The sequence below is a fragment of the Podarcis melisellensis genome (genome assembly GCF_964234715.1).
Source record: "Podarcis melisellensis genome assembly, chromosome: 2".
In the NCBI taxonomy this organism is placed as follows: domain Eukaryota; kingdom Metazoa; phylum Chordata; class Lepidosauria; order Squamata; family Lacertidae; genus Podarcis; species Podarcis melisellensis.
Window position 1 is genome coordinate 114,229,499 of NC_138529.1, and position 6,918 is coordinate 114,236,416.

Consider the following 6,918-nt stretch of genomic DNA (forward strand, 5'->3'; position numbering starts at 1 on the left):
CAGATAACAGATTTGGGTGGCATGCGTATCTATGGCAAGAGAAGAAAAAAGGTTATAAATCGTTTGAAAACCATATCTTCCGGAAATCGTTAATTGAAGTATGGGACAGATATAAAAATCTATTAGAAATGGGGGTTCCACATTGGTTATCCCCATTAGAGGTTATGGGAGTCAAGAAAATTAATATGAGGAGTAATTGGATTACTTACGGAGATTTAGTGGTAAAAGAAGGAGAGAAATGGAGATTGAAGCCATACGAGCAAGTAAAAGAACATGTATTTGATTGGCTGCACTACTACCAGATAAATGATATGTTTAAAAAGGATGTGAAAGAAAAAGGGTATAAAGAAAAAGATTCGAAATTTCAAACGGAAACTGTTAACAATGATTGTAAGATAATCTCAAAAATGTATAAAATATTATTGGAATGGCACACGATGGATGAGGAAGTTAAATCTGTAATGATTCACTGGGCCAGAGATTTAGGGTATAGTATTGATATGGAAGACTGGCAAAAAATATGGAATGAAAATCTGAAGTTTACAGCATGTACTATGTTAAAAGAAAATGTTATGAAAATGGTATACAGATGGTATATAACACCAGTTAAATTGGCAAAAATGTATAAAACCTGTAACAAATGTTGGAAATGTAAAGAGAAAGAGGGTACTTTTATTCATATGTGGTGGGAGTGTAAGAAAGTGAAGGGGTTCTGGGAAATGATATATAATGTATTAAAGAAAATGCTGAAATATAGCTTTGTAAAGAAACCAGAAACCTTCCTACTGGGAATAACTAGAAATGAAATAAATAAGAGGGACTGTAAACTCTTTCAGTACGCAATAACAGCAGCGAGAACATTGATGGCCCAAAAATGGAAACAAGAAGAATTACCGACTTTGGAAGAATGGAGAAAAAAACTAACAGATTACGCAGAACTAGATAAATTAACTGGAAAAATCAGTCTTCAAAGAGACCACAAGTTCCTAGAGGACTGGGGAAAATTCAGAGAATATTTGAAGAGTGTATGTGAGGAACAAACAACGCTAGTGTGTTTTAAAGAAGCTTTGTGGAAAAAATAAGGAATATTGCAAGAATGTAAACGAGGATAGAAAGATTTTACTTGAAGGCGATACTATAATTAAGGAATGTGACGGTACAAATTTAATTACGGATGATTGTCAGAGGAGCTGAGGGAGGTTCAAAAAGTCAAAATATGTGATTTTGAAAATTGTATGATTGGAGATATTGTGAAAATTTTAATAAAATTTATTATTTAAAAAAATTAGAAATATGAAGCAGTATAGAAATGAAATGAGTAATAATCTGAAGAAGTATCTGAAGAAGTGTGCATGCACACGAAAGCTTATACCAAGAACTAACTTAGTTGGTCTTTAAGGTGCTACTGGAAGGAATTTTTTTTGTTTTGACACGGCTACCTATCTGTAACTGGAAATCTGAACATGAATAGCTAATTTCAATTTCGCCTTCCTCAGTCTTTTACAATACTGTCTTCAACGTTTTTATTATCATTAATTCATTTCCATATGCCACACATCTTAAGAATCCTCCTTTCTTCTGCATTCTCTAAACTGTCACCCACTTCAACCCTCAGCCTTCATCTGAAAACTCTGCAGCCTTACTGAGGAAGGTGGAAATAAAACAATTAATGAAACAGGCTTAAGTCTGTCTCACTGATTTACACGCAGACACAAGAGGTCACTAGCTTTGACAGCTTCGGAAAAGATCAGGTGCCTTCTCCGGGAAATAGATCTATTAGCTGTTTTATTAGCCGTGACAGATCAACAGAGCCTCCATGTGTAGGCACAGTGTACCTTGATTTGGGGAAGACAAAAGAAGCCATTTCCTTGCTAAATGAATCTGATGGACATCATTACTACAAGAGAAAAGAGAGCTTTCAAAGGCGATCAGACCAATTCATAAATGAGGGTGATAGGTTTATCAATGGCACTGGCAGAGGAAGGGGGGGCAGGAGTAGTGGCCTGCAAAGGGTGTCAGGGGGGCTGCAGAGTGAGAGGGGCCCCCCCTGCTGCACTTTCCCCCCTGCCTCCCCTTCCCTCTCCGCCGTGGGGAGGACCGTGGAAGAGGACGGGGCTCCCTGCAGAGGGACAGGGAGAGGGGCGGCAAAAGCCCCAGCTACGCCGCTGATCCGTGAGCGACTATATGCATCGTCCACCGGGAAGCAGCAGCTGCCTTGGACCCCTCATTCTGCCCCTTGAGCTCAGGACTGAAGGGAGCAGCTCCCCAGGGTCTCCGGCAGGGTCCGTGCCAGCCTGAGCCAGAGATGTTTGCCCCTGTGCCCTCCTGCAGATGCCCTGCCCCTCCGCTGCGCCCCTTCCCCTTCCTGCCCGGTTGGGGGGGGGCGCCCTGCAGCCTCTGACTCCACTCGGGGCCTCATCCTGCCAGGCGCACCTGCTCTCCCCCTCCTCCCCCCCCCCCGCCTCCTGCACCTCGGACTCCTCGCTCCGTCCCTGCACCGGAATCCGGCTCCTCTCCGGGGAAACTCGCCAGGCCACGGGCCGCTGCTCCTCCGCTCTCCTCGGCGGGGACAGGAAAGTGCAGCCGCTCTGGAGCCCCCCCTGGCTGGCCCCGTTTCCTGCCTCTCTGGGCATCGGAGCTCGCTGGCTGTGGGTTGGGCCCTGGGAGGCTGCGAGGCTGGATGCGCCCCCTTGCGCTGTCCCTCAAAATTTATTGTATCATTGGAATCTACCTGGCGTCTTATATGCTATCCAGAATGTTGCACAAATAAGTCTCCTTGTGATCCGATGTGCAATCATTCACAATCTGATGTGCAATCCTCATCAGCAAATATTTCCAGAAAGCTGGGACGATGCCTCCCTGCAGCCACAGCTGTCAATTTTCAGATTTGAAAATAAGGGATCGGCAGCCTCACCTGTCCCAGGGACAGTCTACTGGATATCTAACAGTCCGGAATAGCACCTGGAAATGGCACTGGAATAAGGGAATTTCCGGCAAAAAGGGGAAGGTTGACAGCTATGCCTGCAGCCCGAATGGGTAGCTGGAGGAGGCAGTCATGGTTGTGATCATGCAATCACTTAGCTCCAGCAACCGACCCAATCTGATGAAAATAGGGACATCCCATTCCATAACTATAATTTTACTATTTATACACCACACATCTTATTACGTTGCCCTAGTCACTCTGGGAAGTTTCCAACATGTATAAAAACTTAATAAAACATTAAACATTAAAAAACTTTCCTTTTTTTAAAAAATAATTTTTATTAATTTTTCAACACGAATATACAATCTTATCCTAATTTTCTCAAATTTAACTGTTTAGACTTCCTTCCTAAAAAACTTTCCTATTCAGGATTGCCTTCAGAGGGCCCGGGGGTCGGATAACTCCATTCCCTCCAGCATTTCTTCAATGAAAATAAGGAGACCCTAAGGAGAAGCGGGACATTCTGGGATCAAATCAGAAACCAGGACGGCTTCTCTAAATCAGGGACATCCCTGGAAAATAGTGGCACTTGGAGGGTTTGTCTTTCCCTGCTTTTTCATTCGCTGCCTCTGGTCTCCTGCATCCATTTAGCAGAGGAGGGGAGCAGTTTTTGCCTTCATACTTCTCCACCCCTACCCCACCCCCAATATAAGCAAAAACACACACACCATTTGGGAGTGAGGACCAAAAAAATAATAATAGTTTTATTATTTTATTACTTATTTTTTGCAGTTCAATCTACCGTATCTATAAATTTTATTGTTTATAGCCAATGGCCACCACTATACAAGCACAAATCATGCAGCTGCAAAACAAAAGACATTGCATGCACCAGACCAGATAAATCTATAGCGTCCAAAATTTATTTTCACATTTGTTTCAATGGGAATTATATAGGGCAGCAGAGTCCAGGTGGTGAGGTCCAGATTACAGCTTCCATCATCCTTGACTGTCATCCCAGCTGGCTGAAGCTGATGGGAACTGGACACCAACATCTGGGGACACCTCAATGGCTATGCTCTGATATACAGAATCTACAAAAGATTAAGGCACTGATCCAGAAGACAATGAACTGTGAATAGCAAGTGTAGCTAGGAGGAGAATGCATTGGCAGCAGGGTTTGGAAGCTGTTCCCTGACACAAATCCCCTTATTTCCTCCTCTGGAGATCTGAGGTCTACAAAGCAATGGGTTGTTTTATTCAGAATAAGCTCACTGACATCAATGGAGCTATCATCATAATCATCTCCTCTATGGGTGCCGCTAAGTGCCCTCTGTCTTTGAGCTTTTTGCTCTCCTAGTTTTAAGGCTCGCTGGTTTCTCTAAGTCTGGGGAAAGTGCTAAGGATGATGGTTCAATTTCCATAAATGAGAATGTTTTAAGATGGAGTTTCCTTTGACAGTAGCCCTCATGTGTGTTAGTCACATGAGGGAGGCATTCCATTCTGTTGAGACTGTTATTCCAGTAACTGTTGTTTTTAACTGCTTTTCTGTTCTTTTCTCTCTCTGTGCATGAGGGAGAAGTGCTGCTGAGAGAGATGTCTCAGGATACTACTGTGTGTCAGTGTGATCTGTCTGAAGTGAAACAGTGGAAGATCACTGAATGCTGATAAAAATTACTGCTCAAAAGTTCAAAAACAGAATTACTGCTGAGGTGAAAGTAAAAACCTTTTGTAAGAAACTGTAAGACAATTCAAGTGAGAACATGCCCATGTTTCAATAAGCATGAGATTGTAAATATATTTTTCTCAGTTATATGTTTACGAAAGTAAGGTTCTTTTGAATACCAAGAGTCTGGACATAAAAAGGAACTATCACCTAGAACAGCTATTTTGCTTCTTAGCTATAAGCTACTCTGTTACTTTGGATATCATCAAAATTCACACACAGACAGACTATAATGTTGCATACAGTATAAGGTTGGGGAGTTGAGAAGTGGGGATAGAGGGGGGAGGGGGAAGTAAACTTTCATTATTTTACAGAGTGCATATCCAAAGTTTTTGTGTCAGTGACACATGCATAGGTTCTCCTTCTATTCATTCATTTTCATTGGCAGTGAGAAAGATCGGGCCCCCAGGGCATACTTGGTTGCCTTCAGTTGACTGCAGTGAAGGGAGAACCAATTGGAGGAACAGATTGTTGCAGTTCTTGGAAAGGGATGGAAAAGAGCACGGCTACATCGCGGTTTGGTCTTTCAAGTAGTAAAGGTAAAGGTACCCCTGCCCGTACGGGCCAGTCTTGACAGACTCTGGGGTTGTGCGCCCATCTCACTTAAGAGGCCAGGGGCCAGCGCTGTCCGGAGACACTTCCGGGTCACGTGGCCAGTGTGACAAAGCTGCATCTGGCGAGCCAGAGCCGGACACGGAAACGCCGTTTACCTTCCCGCTGGTAAGCGGTCCCTATTTATCTACTTGCACCCGGAGGTGCTTTCGAACTGCTAGGTTGGCAGGCGCTGGGACCGAGCAGCGGGAGCGCACCCCGCCGCAGGGATTCGAACTGCCGACCTTTTGATCGGCAAGTCCTAAGCGCTGAGGCTTTAACCCACAGCGCCACCTGCGTCCCCTGGGTCTTTCAAGTACTTGTTGTTAAATACAGTGGTACCTATGGTTACGTACTTAATTTGTTCCAGAGGTCCGTTCTTAACCTGAAACTGTTCTTAACCTGAAGCACCACTTTGGCTAATGGGGCCTCCCGCTGCTACTGTGCCGCCGCCACACGATTTCTGTTCTCATCCTGAAGCAAAGTTCTTAACCCGAGGTACTATTTCTGGGTTAGCGGAGTCTGTAACCTGAAGCGTATGTAACCTGAAGCGTATGTACCACTGTACTCTGTGAGTTGAGTGAGGCTAAGAGACTCCAGAGAAGTGTGACTAGCCCAAGGTCACCCAGCAGCTGCATGTGGAGGAGCAGGGACACAAACCTGGTTCACCACATTACAAGACTACCACTCTTAACCACTACACCACACTGGCTGGAAAAAGGGGAAGTTCTTTTCTTTGCATTAAGTTGTGAAAAATAAAGCAATAAATTTTAAAAACAACCCTTCTTTAAATGCTTTCTTTTTAAAGCAAAAAAAGATGTAGTGCCATAGTTTGAACAGTTTTGCCTTGTATGGGAAGGATATATCTGAGATACAAATGCACACACAACTCTCTCCCCTCCATCCAGGCGAGGAGGAGGCATTGTCAGGAGTTTAAAGGGACATCCCGGCTGGCTAAGGTGCGAAGCAGAGCCATGGAAGGGGGTGGGGTGGATTCTGAGGACCACAGACCACATGTGCAATTGGCCCCCCCAGGTATGAATTCCTCCACCCTTGGCACATAACACCAGTCTTGAAAGATCTACATTGGCTCCCAGTACGTTTCTGAGCACAATTCAAAGTGTTGTGCTGACCTTTAGAAAGCCCTAAACGGCCTCGATCCAGTATACCTGAAGGAGCATCTCCACCCCCATTGTTCTGCCCAAACACTGAGGTCCACGCTGAGGGCATTCTGGTGATTCCCTCCCTGTGAGAAGCCAAGTTACAGGGAACCAGGCGGAGGGCCTTCTCGGTAGTGGCACCCGCCCTGTGGAACACCCTCCCACCAGATGTCAAAGAGAAAAACAACTAACAGACTTTTAGAAGACATCTGAAGGCAGCCCTGTTTAGGATGCTTTTAATGTTTAACAGACTATTGTATTTTAATATTTTGTTGGAAGCTGCCCAGAGTGGCTGGGGAAACCCAGCCAGATGGGCGGGGTATAAATAATAAATTATTATTATAAATTATTAAGTGCAAATCAGGTAAGTGTAAAGAGAACTGTTTCAACCCAACTGTAGTGCATATGTAATACAGCCATACCTTGAATGTCAAACGCCTTGCAACTCAAATGTTTTGGAAGACGAATGTCCGACACAGCTTCTGATTGAGTGCAGGAAGCTCCTGCAGTCAATC

At 44.3% G+C, this 6,918-nt stretch overlaps 2 protein-coding genes across 2 annotated transcripts in view; both read right to left on the reverse strand.

Annotated features, from left to right (window-relative positions):
* The window catches only part of LOC309364400 (uncharacterized protein), a 121,535-nt gene extending 118,976 nt beyond the window's left edge, over window positions 1–2,559 (reverse strand). Inside the window, exon 1 of the mRNA XM_081901606.1 lies at window positions 2,472–2,559. The gene's annotated coding sequence lies outside the window, so the exon portion shown is untranslated. The remainder of the gene's footprint in view (window positions 1–2,471) is intronic.
* LOC309363231 (uncharacterized protein) overlaps window positions 1–6,918 on the reverse strand; it is a gene marked incomplete at its 3' end in the record, with an annotated part of 107,914 nt that overhangs the window by 6,274 nt on the left and 94,722 nt on the right. The window lies entirely within an intron of this gene.